This window comes from Penaeus monodon, chromosome 31 (assembly GCF_015228065.2).
Source record: "Penaeus monodon isolate SGIC_2016 chromosome 31, NSTDA_Pmon_1, whole genome shotgun sequence".
NCBI classification, from domain to species: Eukaryota; Metazoa; Arthropoda; class Malacostraca; order Decapoda; family Penaeidae; genus Penaeus; species Penaeus monodon.
The window spans coordinates 32687472-32687811 of NC_051416.1; the positions used below are offsets into that span (position 1 = coordinate 32687472).

At 40.9% G+C, this 340-nt stretch overlaps 1 protein-coding gene across 1 annotated transcript in view; it reads right to left on the reverse strand.

The window, feature by feature from the left end:
• The window catches only part of LOC119593182 (transcription initiation factor TFIID subunit 11-like), a gene marked incomplete in the record, with an annotated part of 72269 nt that overhangs the window by 19316 nt on the left and 52613 nt on the right, over positions 1-340 (reverse strand).

Consider the following 340-nt stretch of genomic DNA (forward strand, 5'->3'; position numbering starts at 1 on the left):
TCGAGTCCCGTCACTGATCATAACTATAAGGCTTGGTGCATTGTCCTTCTTGAAAACTATTCTAAATATATTTCCTTGTCAGTGTTTACTGTGTTCCTGGTTCATGTGTTTAAATATACAGTGCGATACTGGTGAAAACCGTAAAGTAGTTAGCTACGTGGGTATCTAGTGAACCATTGTGTACTTCCTGTTTTGTACTATTGTTTTCTTTGTTATATCACTGACTGCAATATAGGTAGATCCTTAAGCGTCATCGAATACTCCTGAGCTCCGCTTGTGCAGTGCCTCCACCCCTCACCCAGCTGCCCACCAATAGATAGTTATTAAGCTACACCATTGT